At 48.4% G+C, this 23,659-nt stretch overlaps 5 non-coding genes and 1 pseudogene across 5 annotated transcripts; 4 read left to right on the top strand and 2 right to left on the bottom strand.

Annotated features, from left to right (window-relative positions):
• Window positions 1–1,251: 1,251 nt before the first annotated feature.
• LOC148665305 (uncharacterized) lies at window positions 1,252–2,064 on the bottom strand (annotated as a pseudogene).
• Window positions 2,065–3,750: 1,686 nt separating this feature from the next.
• On the top strand, window positions 3,751–3,834 carry trnaf-aaa (transfer RNA phenylalanine (anticodon AAA)). Its single transcript has one exon. It is a non-coding gene; the product is annotated as a tRNA-Phe (tRNA).
• A 1,003-nt stretch (window positions 3,835–4,837) lies between these two features.
• trnat-agu (transfer RNA threonine (anticodon AGU)) lies at window positions 4,838–4,911 on the bottom strand. The gene has a single exon. It is a non-coding gene; the product is annotated as a tRNA-Thr (tRNA).
• Window positions 4,912–6,588: 1,677 nt separating this feature from the next.
• trnal-aag (transfer RNA leucine (anticodon AAG)) lies at window positions 6,589–6,670 on the top strand. Its single transcript has one exon. It is a non-coding gene; the product is annotated as a tRNA-Leu (tRNA).
• Window positions 6,671–9,432: 2,762 nt separating this feature from the next.
• Window positions 9,433–9,514, top strand: trnal-aag (transfer RNA leucine (anticodon AAG)). The gene has a single exon. It is a non-coding gene; the product is annotated as a tRNA-Leu (tRNA).
• Window positions 9,515–17,216: 7,702 nt separating this feature from the next.
• On the top strand, window positions 17,217–17,289 carry trnav-cac (transfer RNA valine (anticodon CAC)). The gene has a single exon. It is a non-coding gene; the product is annotated as a tRNA-Val (tRNA).
• The last annotated feature ends 6,370 nt before the right edge of the window (window positions 17,290–23,659 follow it).

Below are 23,659 nucleotides of genomic sequence, written 5' to 3'. Positions count from 1 at the left end.
CAGCCCTTACCAGGGCTATCCAGTAGTGGTCCTGCCGGTAGAATTGGGGCGACTGCCTGCTACTCCCGCCCAGTGGATGCCCCAAAGAGAAGATACCCTCCCTGCCGAAGCTGACCAGCGATTCCCACACCCATCAGCGCGGGTGCAACCCGGTCGCTACGACGGGGCAGCGCCTTGGGAAACCTACGAGGCGCAGTTCCAGCTCGCGGCCCGGACGAACAGCTGGTGCCGGGCGGAGATGGCCGGCCACCTGGCGGCGGCGCTGGAAGGAGTGGCCTGCCAGGTGCTCCTGGATGTCCCGAAGGAGGACTGAGGCAAATACGCGGCGCTGGCAGCAGCTCTCCAGCTGCGCTTCGGTGTGGAGGAGGAGCCGGACCTGATGCGGGAGAGGCTGGCCCTGCGGCGCCACTGACCAGGAGAGCGACTGGGCCCGGTCGCCGCGGATGTCTTGTTCCTCGCCCGCCGAGGATACCCAACTTTTCCCCGGGAGGCGCAGCGGGAGATGGCTCTCCAGGCCTTTCTCAAGGCCCTCTCACACGAGGAGCTGCGGCGCCATGTGCAGCTGGCCGCGCCGGCATTGCCTGTGGTCTGCGCCAGCTGTACTGGTCCGAAAAAAAGACAGCTCATGGAAGTTCTGCGTAAAGTACTGCAAGCAGAATGAGGTCACCCGGAAAGACTCCCACCCCTTGCCGAGGATAGACGATGCCTTGGACTACATCACTGGGTCGACCTGGTTCAGCTCCCTCTGGCTCCTTTTCCCCAGGGCCTCTGGCAGTTTACTGTCATGCCTTTTGGCCTGTGCAATGCCCCGGCGACTTTCGAGAGGCTGATGGAGAGGGTGCTGGCATCGGTCCCGTGGAACCAGTGTGTGCTGTATCTGGACGATTTGCTGGTTCATGCCCGGTGTTTCAACCAGGCCTTGACGAACCTCCAGTTCCAGAACCGTGCTGGCCTGAGGCTCAACCCCTGCAAGTGCGAGCTCCTGCGGCGGGAGGTGACCTTCCTGGGACATGTTGTTGGACCGCGATGGGTGGCTACAGACCCAGGTAAGGTCGCTGCAGTGAGGGGTTGGCTGACTCCCCGCACCGTTGCAGAGCTGCGCAGCTTTCTGGGGTTGGCTTCGTATTACTGGAAGTTCGTCCGGGACTTTGCCAGCATCGCAAGGGCTGCCGTTTCGACTGGGACTCAAGCTGTGAGATAGCGTTCGGCTGGTTACGTGAAGATTACATGCTGGCCTACCCCGACTCGCGGTTACCGTATGTCCTAGATACTGACGCGAGTAACTCGGAGGTGGGTGCGGTGTTGGCGCAGGAGAGGCCAGATGGAGAGCTTGTAGTTGCCTACTATAGTCGGGCTTTGACTAGGGCTGAACGGAACTACTGCGTGACCCGTCACGAGCTGCTGGTGGTGATGGCAGCGGTCCGCCACTTCAGGCCGTACCTGTTCAGGACCCGGTTCCAGCTGAGGACCGACCATGCATCCCTCACCTGGCTGCTCCACTTTAAGGAGCCGGAGGGGCAGATGGTGCGATGGATAGAGGTCCTGCAGGAATATGACTTCACTGTTGTGCACCGTGCGGGGTCTCACCATCTCAATGCCGACACTCTCTCGCGGCACCCCTGCGAGGCCGCGGAACGCCACCACTGCGCCCGGCAGGAGCAGCGTGAGGAGGCTGTCCGCACCGTGGCAGAGGCGAGCACCGCGGCCATGGCCCTGGAGGGGCCGCTGGGGGTGGGCCTGCCAGACCTGGCGCAGCGTCAGGCAGCTGAACCTGACGTGGGGCCGGTGCTCCGCTGGAAGGCAGCAGGAGTGCGGCCTATGCAAGAGGAGCTTGCCCCACACCCAAAGTCCGTCGAGTCCCTCTGCGCCCTGTGGGAGGCCTTGGAGGTAAAGGACGGGGTGCTGCGCCAGGGGTGGCGGGTACCCTCCAGTGGCGAGATACGGTGACAGCTGGTGGTGCCACAGTCGCTCCGCGCGGCTGTGCTCAGAGCGGTGCACGGCCAGCCGGGCGTGGGGCATTTCGGCTGTAAAAAAACAGTAGACGAGTAGCGTCTCCGAGGCCATTTTTATTGGGGTCTTTGCCACCGGGACGTGGAGCGGTGTGCATGGCGCAGAAAGGTCCCCTCTCCAACAACACCAGGTAGGGGCTCCTATGGGGCGGGTGTGGGTGGACGTTTTGGGCCGAGCCCAGAAACCGCTATGTCCTGGTAGCAATGGACTATTTCACGAAGTGGCCGGAGGCCTATGCCCTCCTGGACCAGATTGCCCCCACGGTGGCCGATGCACTACTGGAGGGGATGTTTGCCAGGCTGGGGGTGCCGGAGGAGTTACACAGTGACCAGGGGCATATCTTGAAGTCCCAGGTCTTCGCCAGAGTGTGCCAGTGCCTGGGGATCTCTAAGACTCAGACCACCCCGCCATCCCCAGAGCGACGGGTCTGTGGAGCGGTTTAATCGGATTCTCGCCACCCAGCTGGCCTCCCTGGTGTCCTGGCATCAACGGGACTGGGACCGCCACCTCCCCCTCGAGCTCTAGGCTTATCCAGGAATCTACCGGGTGTACCCTGGCCTCACTCATGCTGGGCCGGGAAATGCAAACCCTGGTGGACCTGGTCTTCGGCCCGCCGCCCAGAGACGAGTCGGCACCACCAGCTGGACTGGACTACGAGTAGGACCTGCAGCAGAGGATGCGGCGGGTGCACAGCTTTACCCGGACCCATCTGACTCAGGCGGGAGTCCGGCAGAACTACGACCTGCGCTGCAGGGGGCCTGCCTTCCAGCCCTGGGACTTGGTTTGGGTGTACAGCCCGCTCCGCCGCAAAGGCCTCAGCCCTAAGCTGGCGCCTTTGTGGGAGGGGGCCGCTGAGGTCCTCGGGGTGGTAGGCAAGGTCTGCTACTGGGGGAGAGTGATGGTTCTGCACCGAGACCGCCTGGCCCCCTACCGGGACCGGGAGGAGGAGCCCCGCGGGGAGGCTCCGGAGGAGCAGCCAGGGCCAGAGCCAGCCGACAATGGGGTGACCGCGGGCCGCCGGCAACCACCGCTTCGTAACAGCCGCTCACGCAGAGTTCCACAGCCTTTAGCAGAGTATGAGTATAGCCTGAGGGGGGTGTTCGATGTCGGCGGGACGCCAGACGCTTCAGGTGGGGACAGTGTAACCCCCCTGGCCCGGTGGTGAGGAGGAAGTGCACCTAGGCACTCATGGTACCATGTAGCCTTATAAGTGTATAGCCTGTTGTTAAGTAATTACCACCCTAACGATGTGAACATGCTCCATCAGTCTCCTCGTGTGTGTATGTCCTGTGTTTGGTTTTGTGTGGTTTAAAAGAATGAAGCTGTCGCTTGGTTAACTATCACGTCGCCACTTGACCTTTTCCTGAGGGAACCTGAAAACAGTACAATATTATAGCATGAACCCTTGACGATTTTCTTGATACGTTTTATGTGCTCGTTTGTATTATATGTATTTTTGTTGTTCAAATTAAAAGTAAAAGACACAACTTTCCGGATGCGGCTGCTGTAAAAATAAAATGACATCAAGGGTGCTGTACGCAGAGGTCTGAAACCTGCTCCACAGAAGATCTTTATCCAGAGGTGTTAAAGAAGTCGAAATCTTGCCATGAGAGGGGAAGCATCTCAGAAAAAGCAGGTGCAGTCGGTTCCACTGTCATAACGCCACTAAGTCGGGCAACAACAGCAAAACCCACCCGGCTTCCTCCGGGCAAGTAATGAGACAAATAAACAGCACACAGCGGCTAGTGTGGCTGAGCGGTCTAAGGCACTGGAGTAAAGCTCCAGTCTCTTCTGGGGGCGTGGGTTCGAATCCCACCGCTGCCAGGTGCTTCTATCGAGACCCCCTTTCAACTGGCTTCAGACGAAAGGGAGGGAACTGCTTTTTGGCAGTCTCTCGAGAAACTAAGCAAAGTGTTTAAAGATACTTTCTCAGCTTGACGTCAAGGCACAAAACAAAAACCTTCTTGCGTCCTCTCAACCCAAAAGCGCTTTGCCACTTTTTGCATTATGCAGGGAACGACGTCTGCCCAGATCACTTTTGTGTCAATGCAAATCGTAGTGTGCCCTCCGTTGGCTGTGCTGGCGTGCTGCTTCTGTCTGTGAAACTTGAATGTTCTGCTTCTTCACACCAAATCGTCGGCGGGGGTTGAGCTTGTTAAATCTTTGCGCATAGCGCTCCTTTGGAAGTACTTTGTCCACGTTCAAAAGCGATCGTGGGATTTACTTCATGCGTGCAAAAAGCATGCCTCGCACGACAGATTTAAATGGGGAACGGAGCCTGCTTCTTGCTGTTTTTCCTGTGGTTGCAGTTACAAAGTTGATCGTGCTTTCACATTCTGTTAACAGTATTCACTGGCTGAGCTTCATCAGTTGGTTCGTAAAGGAATCTCTGCTTCGGTTCCAGAAAAGTCATCTGTGGTGTGTTTTTTTCCGTGCCCATGGCAGTCTTTAAAAACCGGTAGTAGTGGCGGCGAAGTTAATTTTTTATCCTCTTTAAAAGAATAAGGACGGGCTGGGGCGAGCTCCATTTACCACTCTTTCAGCTAACCGCCGAACTCCCGAACTGATTACACTGCAGAGCCACAGGCGCCTCGCTTTTCTCCATTCTCTGGGTCAGGGTGAAAAAAAACTTGCTGGTATTAGCTGGCCTGCTGGGAGCACCTCTTCTTCACTGATAAGCAAGATTTGTGTTTCATCTTTCTCAAGCTGTATAGATTTCTTTCAAAACAAGTTGTTCCAGAAAGGAAACGAACACTTGCATTCACCTGAATTAAAAGGCATGGGATTTGCCCATAAGGATAAATTCTGTACAGTAAGACAGGAAGAAAGGCACCGCTGGGAATCGGACCCAGGATCTCCTGTTTACTAGACAGGCGCTTTAGCCAACTAAGCCACGGTGCCGGCAAAGTGCTGTCCTTTGACAGGCACTTGGACACGTCTCAACTGCTCTGAGACATCTGCGTTCGGTGTGCACCGAGCCTGCTCGCCTTGCAAGTTGCCTCATTTACATGCGATAGCTCCACCACTAAGAGAAAGGATGAGAAATGGCTTTTATCTGGCACTTTTCATGTCAGAGGATCTCAATCTGCTTTCTGTGTACAAGAGGATGTCCAACTCATGTAGCTAAAGACGTAGACGACAGTGCTCCACTGAAATCTTGATCTCACAACCCTCGGCATGACTCCGCTGTGTTCTGCTTTAGACACAGGGGGGAAAAGACTTCTTTCATCACACGTTTTGCACTGTTTACGGTGTTTGCAGTGCTCTTTCTTAAATGAAAACCAGGAATCGGCACCATATGAGTTGAGACTAGATAATATTGGATCAAGAAGCCTCGCCATTCCATGCGTGACGTGAGCAAAGTGTAATTCCTGTCTTTATAGTGTGCTTGTTAGAGACTTAGCTGGGACCCAGAGCGCTTTAAATCCGGGAGTCAGCAGCCCAAGACAATAGAGCTTCCTTCGTCTATGTTTTTTGCGTGAAGGGGGAAACCATGCGTGTGCTGCAAACGATCTTAGTATCGAAGTGCCGTCCCACATAACCGATCCGAACAATCTGCTTTACAGAGGAGCACTGCCGGAGCTTATCGTTGGCAAACTGAAGACCAGGCTGACCTCTTCTGTGACTCTTGAACACTGAGTCTCAAGGTTGTGAATTCAAGCTCCACACTGGCGGGAAATTCCATAGGTAAAATCACATTTTCTTGCATGCTAATCAAAAGAAATATTAAGAAACTTTTCCCAGTACCAGTTTTTTAAAAAAGTAAAGGCACACGGCACATGTGTGCCACATCACGTCCGAGTTTAGTGACAACTACCTCAGAGATTGTAAGCTGGCTAGTTTCAGATCAGATCACTTTTTGTATCAAAGGTTCAAGCAAACCCGAATACTTTTGCAAGAGACATTTCAGAATCCCAGTCAAATCCAGTACGATTGCTGGATCCTTTGAATTCGACTGAACTATAGCACAGATCTGCAGTCCACCATTAGAATACTGTGGGTGTGCTGTATAAGCCATACCGCCCAAAATAGTTCTAAAACAGGAGAAGCATCCTCGTTTAGGAATGTGGTATAAAGTGAAATGGCCTGGGAAGAGTCCTACGTTTGAACAGTTCAAAATAGACGTAAAGGGGTATTTACGGACTCTTTCGAAATGTAAGAACAAGCTGTGCGGACCTTATCTTTATTTACCTTGTGTAATCGTTTTTCATAAAGTGTAATTGTATTATAGCATGTGCCCCTGACGATTTTCTTGATACGTTATATGTGCTCTTGTTTGTATTGTATGTAGTTTTGTTGTTCAAATAAAACGTAAAAGACACAACTTTCCGGATGCGGCTGCTGTAAAAATAAAATGACATCAAGGGTGCTGTACGCAGAGGTCTGAAACCTGCTCCACAGAAGATCTTTATCCAGAGGTGTTAAAGAAGTCGAGATCTCGCCATGAGAGGGGAAGCATCTCAGAAAAAGCAGGTGCAGTCGGTTCCACGGTCATAACGCCACTAAGTCGGGCGACAAGAGCAAAACCGACCTGGCTTCCTCCGGGCAAGTAATGAGACAAAGAGACAGTGCACAGCGGGTATCGTGGCTGAGCGGTCTAAGGCGCTGGATTAAGGTTCCAGTCTCTTCGGGGGCATGGGTTCGAATCCCACCGCTGCCAGGTGCTTCTGTCGAGACCCCCTTTCAGCTGGCTTCAGACGAAAGGGAGGGAACTGCTTTTTGGCAGTCTCTCGAGAAACTGAGCAAAGTGTTTAAAGATACTTTCTCAGCTTGACATCAAGGCACAAAACAAAAACCTTCTTGCGTCCTCTCAACCCAAAAGCGCCTTGCCACTTTTTGCGTTATGCAGGGAACGACGTCTGCCCAGATCACTTTTGTGTCAATGCAAATCGTAGTGTGCCCTCCGTTTTAATGTTGGCTGTGCTGGCGTGCTGCTTCTGTCTGTGAAACTTGAATGTTCTGCTTCTTCACACCAAATCATCGGCGGGGGTTGAGCTTGTTAAATCTTTGCGCATAGCGCTCCTTTGGAAGTACTTTGTCCAAGTTCAAAAGCGATCGTGGGATTTACTTCATGCGTGCAAAAAGCATGCCTCGCACGACAGATTTAAATGGGGAATGGAGCCTGCTTCTTGCTGTTTTTCCTGTGGTTGCAGTTACAAAGTAGATCGTGCTTTCACATTCTGTTAACAGTATTCACTGGCTGAGCTTTATCAGTTGGTTCGTAAAGGAATCTCTGCTTCGGTTCCAGAAAAGTCATCTGTGGTGTGTTTTTTTCCATGCCCATGGCAGTCTTTTAAAGCTGGTAGTAGTGGCGGCGAAGTTAATTTTTTATCCTCTTTAAAAGAATAAGGACGGGCTGGGGCGAGCTCCATTTACCACTCTTTCAGCTAACCGCCGAACTCCCGAACTGATTACACTGCAGAGCCACAGGCGCCTCACTTTTTTCCATTCTCTGGGTCAGGGTGAAAAAAAACTTGCTGGTATTAGCTGGCCTGCTGGGAGCACCTCTTCTTCACTGATAAGCAAGATTTGTGTTTCATCTTTCTCAAGCTGTATAGATTTCTTTCAAAACAAGTTGTTCCAGAAAGGAAACGAACACTTGCATTCACCTGAATTAAAAGGCATGGGATTTGCCCATAAGGACAAATTCTGTACAGTAAGACAGGAAGAAAGGCACCGCTGGGATTCGGACCCAGGATCTCCTGTTTACTAGGCAGGCGCTTTAGCCAACTAAGCCACGGTGCCGGCAAAGTGCTGTCCTTTGACAGCCACTTGGACACGTCTCAACTGCTCTGAGACATCTGCGTTCGGTGTGCACCGAGCCTGCTCGCCTTGCAAGTTGCCTCATTTACATGCGATAGCTCCACCACTAAGGGAAAGGATGAGAAGTGGCTTTTATCTGGCACTTTTCATGTCAGAGGATCTCAATCTGCTTTCTGTGTACAAGAGGATGTCCAACTCATGTAGCTAAAGACGTAGACGACAGTGCTCCACTGAAATCTTGATCTCACAACCCTCGGCATTACTCCGCTGTGTTCTACTTTAGACAAAGGGGGGGAAATACTTCTTTCATCACACGTTTTGCACTGTTTACGGTGTTTGCAGTGCTCTTTCTTAAATGAAAACCAGGAATCAGCACCATATGAGGTGAGACTAGATAATATTGGATCAAGAAGCCTCGCCATTCCATGCGTGACGTGAGCAAAGTGTAATTCCTGTCTTTATAGTGTGCTTGTTAGAGACTTAGCTGGCACCCAGAGCACTTTAAATCCGGGAGTCAGCAGCCCAAGACAATAGAGCTTCCTTCGTCTATGTTTTTTGCGTGAAGGGGGAAACCATGCGTGTGCTGCAAACGATCTTAGTATCGAAGTACCGTCCCACATAACCGATCCGAACAATCTGCTTTACAGAGGAGCACTGCCGGAGCTTATCGTTGGCAAACTGAAGACCAGGCTGACCTCTTCTGTGACTCTTGAACACTGAGTCTCAAGGTTGTGAATTCAAGCTCCACACTGGCGGGAAATTCCATAGGTAAAATCACATTTTCTTGCATGCTAATCAAAAGAAATATTAAGAAACTTTTCCCGATACCAGTTTTTTACAAAAGTAAAGGCACACGGCACATGTGTGCCACATCACGTCCGAGTTTAGTGACAACTACCTCAGAGATTGTAAGCTGGCTAGTTTCAGATCAGATCACTTTTTGTATCAAAGGTTCAAGCAAACCCGAATACTTTTGCAAGAGACATTTTAGAATCCCAGTCAAATCCAGTACGATTGCTGGATCCTTTGAATTCGACTGAACTATAGCACAGATCTGCAGTCCACCATTAGAATACTGTGGGTGTGCTGTATAAGCCATACCGCCCAAAATAGTTCTAAAACAGGAGAAGCATCCTCGTTTAGGAATGTGGTATAAAGTGAAATGGTCTGGGAAGAGTCCTACGTTTGAACAGTTCAAAATAGACGTAAAGGGGTATTTATGGACTCTTTCGAAATGTAAGAACAAGCTGTGCGGACCTTATCTTTATTTACCTTGTGTAATCGTTTTTCATAAAGTGTAATTGTATTATAGCATGTGCCCCTGACGATTTTCTTGATACGTTATATGTGCTCTTGTTTGTATTGTATGTAGTTTTGTTGTTCAAATAAAACGTAAAAGACACAACTTTCCGGATGCGGCTGCTGTAAAAATAAAATGACATCAAGGGTGCTGTACGCAGAGGTCTGAAACCTGCTCCACAGAAGATCTTTATCCAGAGGTGTTAAAGAAGTCGAGATCTCGCCATGAGAGGGGAAGCATCTCAGAAAAAGCAGGTGCAGTCGGTTCCACGGTCATAACGCCACTAAGTCGGGTGACAAGAGCAAAACCCACCCGGCTTCCTCCGGGCAAGTAATGCGACAAAGAGACAGCGAACAGCGGGTAGCGTGGCCGAGCGGTCTAAGGCGCTGGATTAAGGCTCCAGTCTCTTCGGGGGTGTGGGTTTGAATCCCACCACTGCCAGGTCCTTCTGTCGAAACCCCCTTTCAGCTGGCTTCAGACGAAAGGGTGAGAACTGCTTTTTGGCAGTCTCTTGAGAAACTAAGCAAAGTGTTTAAAGATACTTTCTCAGCTTGACGTCAAGGCACAAAACAAAAACCTTCTTGCGTCCTCTCAACCCAAAAGCGCTTTGCCACTTTTTGCGTTATGCAGGGAACGACGTCTGCCCAGATCACTTTTGTGTCAATGCAAATCGTAGTGTGCCCTCCGTTTTAATGTTGGCTGTGCTGGCGTGCTGCTTCTGTCTGTGAAACTTGAATGTTCTGCTTCTTCATACCAAATCGTCGGCGGGGGTTGAGCTTGTTAAATCTTTGCGCATAGCGCTCCTTTGGAAGGACTTTGTCCAAGTTCAAAAGCGATCGTGGGATTTACTTCATGCGTGCAAAAAGCATGCCTCGCTCGACACCTCTACATACCTGACCACCACTGCATCACACAGCTGCCAGCGCACCTCACCGTGCCACATAGCTGCAAGCGCACCTCACCGTGCCAGGCCACCACTGCATCATACAGCTGCCAGGGCACCTCACCGTGTCAGGCCACCACTGCGTCACACATATTTCAGCGCCATATATTTCATGGATATTATGGAATATAATGGATGGATATCTTAGTTATCTTTCTAGTTCACAGGTTTGCATGCATAATTTAATTTTGAAAGCCACTGAGACATCAGGTACTACTGTTGTTTTAGAAACAAAACAAAAAACATACTAACAACTGTGCCATCCTACTCCTTAGTTAATACATTTTATTATTCATCAACAGTTAACATTGTTAGCAAAATATTTTGAATTATATTTAACCCTATTTTTTCTTTAGTTTTGTATTTAACTTATTATATGATAGTCAGACTTAATGTATATTTGAACAATGAAAATATATTTTTACAAGATTTTACATTAAGCACTTAAAATTAATATGGTTAATAATAGTAAACTGTAACATGCTGTAACAAGATCGGTTAAACTGCGAAGAAAATGCTTTCAGAGAAAATGTTTCAGGTGTGAAGAACATAGATCTCCAATGCAATTTCAACCAAACCTGTTCCCACACACCCTGCCCCCACTACCATTAGAATATACACAAACATTTTAGCGTTTCATTCTGAGCAGAAGACCCTCACACCTGAAGAGTGCTGGCTGTGGCGAATTAAACCGGTTTTACAGGTTTCAATCACAGACCATGTGACATGGGAGTCAGGAAACTAACACACAGCGCCACTGGATTTGATAACGCTATAAAAACGCTATAAAATAATGTGACTTTAACAGAACAAGTTTACAGCACAGTACAAAAATAAATGCTGACCATGACTTTAGAAGCATAAATTGCCTTACACTCAATTTAAACACAAGCTGTCTTTAGCCCTCTAAGCTGGTTCATACAGAAATGTAGAGATCCAGGCTCAGAACACACAGCTTCATTAGCGAATACATATGCAGGACAACTAGAGAAGACGTTTTACAGAGGATGGATTTTTAGAAACATCCCATCAGTGACATCACTGAAGTCAACTCCTAGGTACTGTAACTGTCGTGTGGATAGTTTCACAAGAATCAGACAAAGGTTTAAGCATCGCTTGTTCTAGATAAAACTGCAAAAAAAAACAACAACCAATAATGTACTTCTTTGCGGCTCTGTTTGCCCAAATCATATATTCACAACGTGAAATCTAGAAAATAATATTACGTAACCAAAATCCGCAATATGGAAACAGAACCTGTGTAATTGTTGATAGATGATGTACTCGTAACATTTTTTCAAGACGAACTACAACATTTAAAAAATGACTTGTATGTACTTGATATCTCTAATCAATCCACGGGTCCCAGCACAAAATGAAACTTAAACAGATACCGTTTCGCGCTTCTTATTAGTTGCTCAAAAAGTAATTTGACCATATGAAATGCATAATATAAACCTAGAAACATATACGTGAGCAGTACTTAAGCACTGTAGTATCGGTGTTAAGACATACCTTTCAAATACTGTAAATCAAGTTAAAAATATCTCAAGACCGATTCTGGTCATAATGAAACCATGTTTCGTGTATGTTTTCTTTTTCATCTTGAAATAACTCATTTCTAAATACCTTTTTCACTGTTAACATCTTGTAGCAACTCTGCGACAAAATATACACTCTGACAGTTCATCCTGCTACCAACATTAAATAAAACAAATCTTAAGATTTCTATATTTATGTCTTTATTTAGTGGTTTCATTAGTGACAAAGGCTAAACTTTCTTGGAAAAATGTATTTTATGTGTTGCGGAAAAAACTGACTTGCTTTAACAAAATATGTTTACAAATCCTTTCACCTGGCATTTTCGTAGTTAGAAATTATGGAACGCTCTGTTAAAAGCAAGGGAGTTTTTATGTCCGTTGCAGTTCTTTTGCAACATGAATATAATTATATCGTTATTAATTTCTTGAGATACGCGATTCCATATTATATTCCCTTTTAATCAAATTCTAAAAGTATGCTTGTTGACTCCGGTATCGCGTTAGTTAAAGACTTCGAAGCTTACAATGTTTATGAAGAAATGAAATACTGGTGTGTATTTTTTTCTTTAAAGTACCGAGACCAGCCATATACTGTATGTTTATGTTCCAAAATTAATATCGTTTATGGCCTTCACAGGCGTTACAGTATGCTCCTATTCTTTTTATGCTCAGAAGAGCCCACACACTCAGCTCTTAACCCCAGTGTGCAGAAAGGGTCAAAACGTGTTTCTCAGCAGAAATAAACATGTTTCTGCAAGTTTGGTCAACCCCATGTAAGTTATGGGGCAGTAACAGCACACTTTTCAAAACGTGTTTTTCAGCCCGAAATAAACGCGTTTTTTCAGACAACTGAATCCCCATGTAATAATATTTCCCTTCAGTGGTAAAATTAGATATGAATATTCAATACTTAAATGGGCACAGTTAAGACATTAAATATACATATTCATACTGTATACAGTTTGCATACGGTAATATGTTTATGTTACGTGATTAAAAAATAAATAAATAAAAATGAAAAGTCCAGCACCAGCTGGATTCGAACACACAACCTGCCAGTTGGTAGTCACGCACCTAGACCAGTGGGCTAAAAGAGAGCTCACATGAATACATAGGCGAAACAGCCCTACAGAGCCCTGTCGCAGTACATGGATATAATCATACCGTTATTAAATTCTTGAGATACGCGATTCCATATTATATTCCCTTTTAATCAAATTCTAAAAGTATGCTTGTTGACTCCGGTATCACGTTAGTTAAAGACTTCGAAGTTTACAATGTTTAGGGAGAAATGGAATACTGGTGTGTATTTTTTTCTTTAAAGTACCAAGACCAGCTATATACTGTATGTTTATGTTCCAAAATTAATATCGTTTATGGCCTTCACACGCATTACAGTATGCTCCTATTCTTTTTATGCTCAGCTACTCAGATTTCCCTTCAGTGGTCAAATTCAATATCTACAACGGGCACAGTAAAGACGTTTACAGTAAGTCTTTCTATGACAGACCAACGGACCACGAGTGCCCCTGTCGGTCAACCAATCACATACCGCGGTATTTTGCGTCATCGCACGACGCCGTAGCCAATTACCTCCGGTATGTGTCTGTACCGCGTACTTTGAATGGCTGCATCTGTAAGGAGATTGGAAAATATAAGAGCGTCTGAAACGTATAAGTACAGTACAGGTGGACGTAAAAGTAGTTAGATAAACAGTTTTTGTATTTTTATACAATTAGTTGCAATAGTGGAAACAATTTGGATTTTTTTGAATGTCTCGAAACCAGACATGCTGAAACGCTGTAGGTTTAGAATCGAGATTGGGGAGAATAACGTCTTGTGAGAAGATCTGTTACCTAACGATTAGATCCTGTAAATCCCTTGTAGCCTCCCTAAGTCTGTCCCAGTCCAGTGGATAAAAATGTATTGTTAATGGAGTGTTGGTTTCTCTGTTAGGGGATCCTGGAGCACTACTGTCATGCTTGTTTCACTCCTCTGTTCAACAGTGTGCTATAGAGTAATGTATATGGGGAGACGGCAGGAAGCCACAGGAGTATTGGGGCAGCAAGTTTTACTTGCCGAGTACCAGATTTTAATGGGTGGTTTTATCCCAGATCTATTGGGTTGGAATATTATGCATTACAAAGAATGACTATCCAGAACAGGGTATCACATGGCTTCAACTGACTGTGATCACTCAGTATGTTGATGGTATTCTGAGTTCTTCCCCTGACGAGGAAACCCACAAGTCTGAGTTGCTTCAGCTTTATAGTGTCTAATATTAAGCAGTTATAATAAGGACCTTTTGTGTCGAGCATTGTGGAATTTTAACAGGGCCTGGGTGCAATGTTTTTACGGGGTGAGCACAACTTTTAACAGATCTGCTTAAGGGGGGAGTGCAGTACAAGGACAAGATTGCCTTGGTTCCAGCAGCAAAAGCCGCCTGTAATAATTTGAAACAAGCTCTCTTACAGGTGCTGAGACTGGGGTTTCCTCAGATGGATCAACCATTCCTTTATATGTAAGTGTGGACAAAGGGTTACTGTATATGTATATAATGTATGTATTTGTTGCATGTAGGCCACAATTCTGGATGGCTATGGAGAAATAGGATTCTCTCACAACGGCAGGGACTCCAGTTAAGAATACTGGGCTTGTCTCTGAACTGATTTGTAGTTTTACAGCTGCCGACAGAAGCAGCTTGAGTAAGGTGTAAATAACACAATAAATAAAGAATTCCAGTAACTCAAGGTAACAACCATGCAGAAGCAGATGCCAGACGAGCGGCACTGGGAGAGCGGGAGTCTGAGACCCCTGTGAAACCTCTATTGGGGAAAGGGGAGAATTCAGTTTGAGGGCTTTAATAGATGTTTAATAGTGGTTAGAACAAATGTGTAACAATGTGGGGTTGTATAATGATGGGATGTGGGCTGGCACATACCCAAGTGTATGACAAAGATGATCCCATGGTACGGACTGCCCTTCCCCTTGGATACTGATCTAGGGGCATACTACACTGGGAAGGTGTGCCAGGCTGTAATTGCCTCACTAGGGGTAAGTTAGAAGTCACATTGCCCCTATCACCCACAGTCTGAAAGACCAACTAAGGAAATATCAACTGAAGGAACACCGTGGGTAGATGCTCTACCTGCAGTCCTGTGCGGTTTGCGGGCTGGAGCAAACAGAACTGTGAGACTGAGCCCATTTGAGATCATCACGGGCAGCCAAAGAAGCTCCCTGGAGGCCAAGGTTGGCTAACGCACTGATGAATTAACTAACTCTCTATTAAAGTATTGTAGGTTTGTTAACTGAAGCAGTGCACAGGGCTCGTGAACAGGTGCCGGACGCTTGGGGACCTCCAGTAGAGGGGAGACACGACCGGATACCTGGCGAGTGGGTGTAGGTGAAGAAGAGATACCCTGCCAGACGTTGCAATCCTGCTGGGAGGGACCATATCAAGTGCCTCCAACTACTGACTGTGCCATCTGAGTGACAGGATGAGATCGCTGGATCCGCGTATCGCACTTTCACCGACCCACGGCACCAGAGACTGAGTGAACAGAAAGAAGGATGTTGTTACCGTTTCTGTGTCTGATGTCTCCTAAGACCAACAGTGTGCTTGTTAGAACTGAGGAGCATTACTGGGGATATGGTATCAATACATTCCGGGTGTTGGCATATCTATAAGCCAAAAAATTATAATCGGAGTTGGGTCAGTATTGCTGTTCCAAGATCCTGACGATAGATCTCCACATGGCTGAGGTCTGCGTTTGGGTCCTGGAGTAGGACTTTATGTATTTGTAGGATTAGGGTTGTTTTATATGTATAATTGTAACTATCACTTGTACAAAAACATCAATAACATCTTGTTGTAACTGTGGAACACACAATGTGATGGTAATGCATGCCTGTACATCTAAAAAGGAAAGATCTGCCCTGACATTGTATGTGTAAAAATAGGCAGTCCTGACGTATGCCATATTTTATAAGGGGGGAATGAAGTAAGAGATAAGATGTAAAAAGGGTTAACTTAAGTCAGTTCTGCCTGAAAATTACAGGAAAGCAACAGGGGTTTATGGCAGGAAAGGGGGTTAACTGATAAGGATGCGAACAAGGAACCCCCTGGGGGCATAATCTTAAACTGACCATTTGGCCAGGGCCTCTTAACTGGCCAAATACCATGACCCCCCCCCCCTTACCATAACATTGAATGACGTCTGAAGCAGCAAGCAAGGACTATATAACCTAAAAGTTTGTACCGGCACATCGAACAATACTTCGGTTTTGTTGTTTCTTGCGGGAAACAAGACTTCGGCTTTATTGTTCCTTGCATGCAATAAACTCATCTGTTTTACTTCATCTTGGGATCAAGAACCTTATTCCTTCTGTTACAACAGTACCAAACGCACGTTTCTTCTGTAACCGGAGCCGATCATTTGCAATTGGGCTGTGCCGACAGACCAGGACGAGCTCTGTCGGCTCAAAAGCAGCGCAGGACCTGCAAGTACAACAGAAAGATTAGCATCCAGCGGGGGCCTCTTAGTGAGCCCAAGAGCTCATCAAGAATCGGCTCCAGCAACAGGGCTGGGCGCATTGTTCCATTCTCCGACCACTCTCGGTGTAAACAAGTCCCTCCGGGTCTCTGCTTGAATTGCACTTTCCTGCGTTTACTTTGGTGTAAGTGGCTTCCCCTGCATGGGCGAATGTGAAGAAGATCCTTAGTAAGTCATTGAAGAAAACCGAGAAGAGGTCGAAGTGGCCTCTGTTGTTCATCAACGATCCAGTCAGGCAGTACTCCTCTGTAAAGCGCCGTTCGTTCACATCGATTGGCTTTTTCTTGCCTTCATTCGTGCAAGTAGTAAAAGCAGACGCCCCTATTCTGCCGTGACCCGGATTCAAACCGGGGTTGTTGCGGCCACAACGCAAAGTACTGACCACTATACGATCACGGCGAATTACCGATACACATGTAGCAGGGCGGAAAAGGATGTGCTCTCTTTGTGTGACATAATTCGGAAAAGTCCTGACGTTGCATTTCAACTGAGCCCCAGTATACATCGACCCTTCGACACTCTGAGTGACAACTCTCTTGCGTGTTCTCATATTTATGTAGTTTGCTTGCATGATGCCCGGAACAACAGGGTTGTGTGCTCCCATATGGTTTCGCGGTTATGATTCCTGGTTTTCACCCAGGCAGCCCGGGTTCGACTCCCGGTATGGGAACCTGTCAGTTTTGCCTCCTGCTTTCCAAAAGATCAGCACCGTGTACGAAGGAGCCGCATTAAAACTACTCAAACGTGCGAGAAGAGGGGGCGCTTGTTTCCAGCCGAAACTTCTCGCGTGTGAGACGAGCTGATCATCGCTGCAGGAGGGTTACTCTGGTAGACAGGGCTGACCTTCGGCAATAGGATTTATAGTCTCCAAGATGAAATTTGCACTTTCTGGAGAGGCGATTTTCTCCACTTCAGTAGCCCGATTTCGTCGATTGCGTGGAGAGGGCTGTAGAATGTGGCGCCGCCTTTCCTGCTCCGTCCATGACAGGCGTGCTGGTCTCTGGAGAGAGAGCACGGTCCATCAGCGCACTCCAATAAAGGCACAGGAAGCAGCTGAATCGCATTGGCGAAGCTTAGCACTGGGCCGCTGGGCACGTCTTACCACCGTTTCCGTAGTGTAGTGGTTATCACGTTCGCCTCACACGCGAAAGGTTCCCGGTTCGAAACCGGGCGGAAACAGACATCTTTTGTCGCCAGGCACAAAAGGGGATTGGGGATTCGTCTAGCGCTGTGATCGAACAGACCCACTCACCTCTTAGTGTGGCGGGATCTGCACAGTGCATGTCACAGCGCATCCTGCTTTCACTTCAATGCGCGTCCTGATGTACCCCAGTCTCCCGCGTGACAGGTGGGGACAGGGGACAGGTCCTATACTAACGAGGAAGACATCGCTCTCTCCGACCTCCGGCATCGTGTCCCGACCCACCATGCTGGAAGCCGACGCGTGCTGTGATTCCTTTACGGAGCAGAAATGACAACCGAGGAGCCGAGAGATCATTTCAGCATTTCGCGTCTGAACGGAAAACACAAACGACCAACTCGGAATGACTTGCCTTTGACGCTTCTCAAAGCGTTCTTTGTGCATCGAACAGACCCACTCACCTCTTAGTGTGGCGGGATCTGCACAGTGCATGTCGCAGCGCTTCCTGCTTTCACTTCAATGTGCTTCCTGATGTCGAGTCGTGTGCCGTGCGGAGGCTCTGAAAGCGAGAGCAATGAAAAGGGGCACGACGCTGTGAAAGAAAACAGAGAAGTGAAAGGCAGTCATTTCTCTAAGGAGGTGAAAGAAAAGCTACTCCCCGTCGGGGAATCGAACCCCGGTCTCCCGCGTGACAGGTGGGGATACTTGCCACTATACTAACGAGGAAGACATCGCTCTCTCCAACCCCCGGCATCGTGTCCCGACCCAGCATGCTGGAAGCCGACGCGTGCTGTGATCCCTTTACGGAGCAGAAATGACAACCGAGGAGCCGAGAGATCATTTCAGCATTTCGCGTCTGAACGGAAAACACAAACGACCAACTCGGAATGACTTGCCTTTGACGCTTTTCAAAGCGTTCTTTGTGCACGATGACTGCGCCGCCTAGCAGATACAAATGGGTTGTACAACTTTGAACTAACAAATGGAAGAGGGCTGAAGTAAGAGACAAGATGTAAAAAGGGTTAACTTAAGTCAGTTCTGCCTGAAAATTAGACTTCTAAGCAACAGGGGTTTATGGCAGGAAAGGGGGTTAACTGATAAGGATTCCAGATGCGAGGGGGCATAATCTTAACTGGCCAAATACCATGACCCCCCCCTTACCATAACACCGAATGACGTCTGAAGCAGCAAGGAAGGACTATATAACCTAAAAGTTTGTACCGGCACATCTAACAATACTTCGGTTTTGTTGTTTCTTGTGGGAAACAAGACTTCGGCTTTATTGTTCCTTGCATGCAATACACTCATCTGTTTTACTTCATCTCGGGATCCAGAACCTTATTCCTTCTGTTACAACAAATTTGGCGTAGTCGGCGGATGCTCCAGAAGGCGCAGAGCTTCCCATCGGCAGGAGAGGCGGTCAGCGCTCACATTACTAAGAGGTAAGGAGTCCTCTTTTTAAAAAAAAAAAGTCCCGACTCTCTCTGATCGATTGGGAAATCCCTGCTCCCTGCGAGAATCGCCCGAGATGACGGAGTAAACGTGAGTTCCTGAATTCCTCTGGCCCGGGGAAGACACCGGTGTATGTAATGGGTGGTTTGCTGCAAGCCCAGAATTTGGTCTGGCAGGCGGTCCGCGGTATTGTGTACAGGCGTTCGAAGCTGGTGTAGGCGTCCCACACTGACAGATTGAAGAAACTGAGTCTCTTTAGTCTGAAGGGGGTGTCTCACACTGACAGATTGAAGAAACTGAGTCTCTTTAGTCTGAAGGGAGTGAACCCAGGTGCCCTGTGCTGAGCCAGGATCAGGGTGGAGTGGCGATTGCCATGATCAGGCGAGCACAAAGCTTCATCAGCTGCCCTTTGCCACAGGAGGTAAGAGGATGTCCAGTGATGACGTGCTTCCCTGTCCATCGTGGCAGTGAACAGGTCCTGGTTACAGGATCTCTAAAAAAGGAAATAAAGACTGAAATCAGATCCGACCCACCGTGCTGCCACGGCAATGGTGCACTGCCCAGTGAAAGTGGCAGCCTGTCCCTGGACTGTGGGTGGAAACTGGAGCACCTGGAGGAAACCCCCACAGACCAGGGAGAGAACATGCAAACTCCACACAGACAGCACCCACACCCCAGGTCCGGCACTGTGAAGCATGCCCGACGATGCGGAAGGGCTTTTACAAATGAGTGTGTAACTCACACTGGTGCCCAGGATGGCCTGCTACCGGAACGCAACCTAATTTTCTTAATGCAGTTTGTTCGAAGCGGTTCGCAGGAGCTGGAGGTGAGGACTGAGCTGGGGTCCAGTGTGCGAGAGTGACTGCTGATGTCGGTTGTGTGTGTGTGTGTGTGTCTGGATCATTGTGAGCGCCGTCAGGTTTGTGTATTTGTTTAAACAAGAGGACGTGTCTGTTCGGGTCTGACTCTGTGTGAGGGTGCAGCTCTAACTGTGCGCGCTGGCCTGTCTATCTCTCTACAATGCATAAGGGGCTAAATCTGCCTCCGAGAACCCGACTTTTCAGAAGAAAAATCTATGAAAAGGCACGGCCTGGCCCTCTTCTCTTGCTCCCGACGTATAACACACTGGGGGATGAAGCTGGTGTCTTCAGCTGTAACCCTAGCTATTTATGCAAACAGCTCTTTTATGAAAAGCAGCTCTAGGCCTAGACAAGAGGAACAGATAAAACAAATCTTGGACTTATGACTTATTCAAAGCAGACTGAGTGCTGCTATACTGTATGTAGGAGCCAGAGATGAAGAATAAGCTATTTAAGGAAATCAGGAGTGTGAGGGAGGGACTGTGTGCTTTTCCTCCCAAAAGAGAAGGCTTGTGGTTCTTTATGCTTTTCTGCACAGGCTGCCAACGTTTGGGTTCTTGGTTTGAATGCTCGAGTTGTCAGGCTGGCGTTTTTTGTTCCTGTTGGAGCCCATAATTGTGAACAAGGCGCTTGAGGACGTCTCTGTGCGGGTGTGTGTTTGTAATGACGTGTGTGTGCCTCTCTGTTTCAGTATAAAAAATGCATTTAAGACATTCAGCCTTTTCATGTTCCTAATATTCTTTCTTTCTCGACAATAATAACTAAGGTGGCTGCTGGAAGAGGTGTTAATGGGGCCAGCAGGGGGTGCTCACCCTGCGGTCTGTGTGGGTCCTAATGCCCCAGTCTAGTGATGTGGACACTGGACTGTAAACTGGCGCCGTCCTTCGGATGAGACGTAAAACCGAGGTCCTGACTCTCTGTGGTCATTAAAAATCCCAGGGTGTTTCTCGAAAAGAGTAGGGGTGTAACCCCGGTGTCCTGGCCAAATTTCCCATTGGCCCTTACCAATCATGGCCTCCTAATAACCCCCATTTATGAATTGGCTTCATTACTCTGCTCTCCTCCCCACTGATAGCTGGTGTGTGGGGAGCGTTCTGGTGCACTATGGCTGCCGTCGCATCATCCAGGTGGATGCTGCACATTGGTGGTGGTGGAGGGGAGTCCCCATGTCCTGGAAAGCGCTTTGAGTGGAGTGTCCAGAAAAGCACTATATAAGTGTAAGCAATTATTATTCATTATAATGTAATAAGTCAATTTTTTCTCATTCCTCCATTGCAAGGCATACACAGCACAAACACCAGGAACAATTATCTCAGAAGCCAGTTAACCTCCCAAAAGAAATAAAAGGTGTTAAAAGTAAGTATCTCCTTTAGGTGAGGACAGACTGGATCAAACAAAAACAACATTTGAAGTGAATTGCAAATGTATTGAGTTGTGATGCAACTGTAACTTGAACCTAACATGACTGGGGCGAGCATTTTTGAAATTGCATTTTCACAGCTGAAATACAAAATGAAGCTGATCGCAGTCCAAACTCAAGGTATTGTTGTAAAACTAAATATTCAACATGTTTCTACCTGTCCCTTTTCAGCTCACTCGGAAGTCCATAGCCTGCAGCCTGGTGCCTCTCTCTCTCTCCCTCTCCACACTGCTGGTCCAGTGGAGGTGCTGTTTGATCCTGCAGGATCTGTCCAGTCTCGTATAGTCTTACTGAGCAGCGCAGGGCTCCCTGGCCCCAGGTACGAACAGTGAGTGTCAGTGCAGAACAGCTCTCTGACACTCCGCTCTCTCACTCCAGCTGATCAGGGCAACTACACAGAGAGAGACCTTAAGGGAAGCAGTATCAGCACTGTGATCGTCACTGTGGGTGGTAAGCAGGTCTACAGTAGGGTCACTAGAGGGCTCTATATTCTTGACAGAGTGTGTTCTTATATCATCCTCTGTCCTGATCGTCTTTCAGCTCACAGAGACACTGTCACCCTGCAGCCTGAAGCCTCTCTGTCTGTCCCTCTGTTCACTGGAGAGCTAGTTGAGGTGCCGTTTGATCCTGCAGGAGGTGGAAACTGGACCTCAGTGTGTTCTGTCCAGAGCAGCACAGCCAGCTGTGTCCCCCAGTACAGTTTTTTATTTTTATTTTTGATGATTAGCCATATGTTGATTACAATATTGTACATAATGTATAATTTGAACTCGATATTTTTCAGGAGTGAATGATTGTATATTTTCAGAATAAATTTCGAAACCAAATTATTGTCCCTCGATCTCTGTCTCTCTCTCGCCCTGCTGTCTGTCTGTCCCTGCCTCTCTGTCTCTCTCTTTCAGCCCCGTCTGTCAGTCTGTCTGTCCCTCGATCTGTCTCTCTCTCTCTCCTTCCTCTCTCTCTCTCGGTTTGTTTGTCCCTCAATCTCAATCTTTCTCTTTGCCCGCTGTCTTTCTGTGCCTTCATCTCTGTCTCTCTCTCCTTCCTTTCTGTCTGTCTCTCTGTCTGTCCTGCGTTGTCCCAGCTGGGCCTGTCTCCCTGACTCTCTGCCTTCAGCTCTGTTCGCCGATGTCCCACCAGCCCGTCTCTCTCTCAGCCTGTCTCTTGACTTGCAGGAGGAAGAGGAGGTGGAGACAGCTCCTCCGGCAGGAGAGAGGAAGAAGGTCAGTGCTGGTCCCACCCTGCCTCCTGTCCTGTCTGTGGTGGAGTTTCGCCGTCTTGTCTGTCCCTGGGTCTCAGTGTCTCTCTCTCTTTCAGCCCTGTCTGTCAGTGTCTCTCTCCTCCTCCTCTCTGTCCTCAGTGTGTCTCTCTCCTCCTCCTCTCTGTCCTGTGGTGCCCAGTCAGTGTGTCTCTCTCCTCCTCCTTTCTGTCCTGTGGTGTCCAGTCAGTATGTCTCTCTCCTCCTCCTCTCTGTCCTGTGGTGTCCAGGCAGTGTGACTCTCTCCTCCTCCTCTCTGTCCTGTGGTGTCCAGGCAGTGTGTCTCTCTACTCCTCCTCCTCTCTGTCCTGTGGTGTCCAGTGGGTCAGTATTAGTGGGCTACACCCAGGCTCACTCACCGCGAGTGTGATCTCAGCAGAGTCTCTGTGCTCTTGGGACACTTGACTCACCTGTCTCTCTCTTCCTCTCCCTGTGCTGTCCCTCTCCTGCCCCCTCTCTCCCTCCTCGGACTCCAGCTGGAGGAGGTCCAATCAGCACCTCCTGTGAGACAGAAGAATTAGAAGGTGGGTAATGCTCTGATCCTCTCTTTACTCTTGTCCAGTGTCCAGTCAGTGTCCAGTCAGTGTGTCTGTATGAACCCCTCTCTCTCAGTGCAGTGTTCATGTCCTGGAGTGTCCAGTCAGTGTGTCTGTATGAACCCCTCTCTCTCTCTCTCAGTGCAGTGTTCATGTACTGGAGTTTCCAGTTGTGTGTCTGTATGAACCCCTCTCTCTGTCAGTGCAGTGTTCATGTACTGGAGTGTCCAGTCCGACTCTTAACGTGACTCTCCTGTCTCTGCTTCAGAAGCGCTGGTGCGTCTTTTTAAACTCCCTGAGCTTCGTGTCGGTGGAGAGCGATGATCAGGACGAGCTGATGGAGGCGGTGGAGACTGTAGGTCAGGAGAGGAAGAGCGAGGGAGAGGAGGAGCAGGCTGCCGGGAAGGACAAGAAGAAGAAGAGGAGGTGCAGGTGAGCAGACAGGGGGGCGCCGCCCGGTCGTGTCTGTGATTCAAGGAAGAGTCAAGCAAGTCTCCTCTTGCTGTTTGATGTCATGGTGACGTCTGTGTCTGTGTCCCTCACACCTGCAATAACAATATTCTTTCTAGGTTCCTTTCCTGGTTCTGTGCCAGCTAAGATCGGAGTCGCCTTCCCCACCAAGGACTGGACTGGACTGGACTGGAGCTGAGGGACACCAGACTGGACTGGACTGGAGCCAAGGGACACCAGACTGGACTGGACTGGAGCTGAGGGACACCAGACTGTGCTGGACCGAAGCTGAGAGACCCCAGACTGCACTGGACCGGAGCTGAGGGACCCCAGTCTGGACTGAAGCTGAGGGACCCCAGACTGTGCTGGACCGAAGCTGAGGGACCCCAGTCTGTGCTGGACTGAAGCTGAGGGACACCAGACTGGACTGGA

This window comes from Lepisosteus platostomus, chromosome 5 (assembly GCF_059453375.1).
Source record: "Lepisosteus platostomus isolate fLepPlt1 chromosome 5, fLepPlt1.hap1, whole genome shotgun sequence".
In the NCBI taxonomy this organism is placed as follows: domain Eukaryota; kingdom Metazoa; phylum Chordata; class Actinopteri; order Semionotiformes; family Lepisosteidae; genus Lepisosteus; species Lepisosteus platostomus.
Note: the sequence above shows the minus strand (reverse complement) of the source record. Positions and strands in the feature narration are given on the sequence as shown.